This window comes from Fukomys damarensis, unplaced genomic scaffold (assembly GCF_012274545.1).
Source record: "Fukomys damarensis isolate Sample0158 unplaced genomic scaffold, DMR_v1.0_HiC HiC_scaffold_21, whole genome shotgun sequence".
Classification (NCBI taxonomy): Eukaryota; Metazoa; Chordata; class Mammalia; order Rodentia; family Bathyergidae; genus Fukomys; species Fukomys damarensis.
The window spans coordinates 4,799,546-4,799,962 of record NW_022900933.1 but is presented as its reverse complement, the minus strand read 5'-3'; positions in this window follow the sequence as shown (position 1 = coordinate 4,799,962).

Below are 417 nucleotides of genomic sequence, written 5' to 3'. Positions count from 1 at the left end.
ATTTTTGGAGGGTGCCGGGGCTTTGGAAGGAGGAAATTAGGTTTGGCTCCTAAACTGAAGCCAACCAGGAGTGAAGCAACTCTTCCAGTGCCTGCAGCCCAAAGCCTTGGTCTGCTCTTGTATTATTTATCGCATTCCATAAGCTATTCATCAATTCATCATTTATTCATTCCAACATTAAGGTAATTAAATATGAGCTCACCAGGTAAGGCAAGTCTGAAAGGGACAGGGACAGGGACAGAAGTAAGACGGGAAAGAAAGTTTGAAGTCACTGGTTCGTGCAAAGATGCGCGCGGCTGGCTCCCCTTAGGTGACACTGGAGAGAGGACCCGCCTAGTAGGTCCTGACTCGCGCACCCCTCCCCACCTCACTTCCAAACCCCAGGTCCCTCTCCTCCCACCACTGCCCACTCCCAGC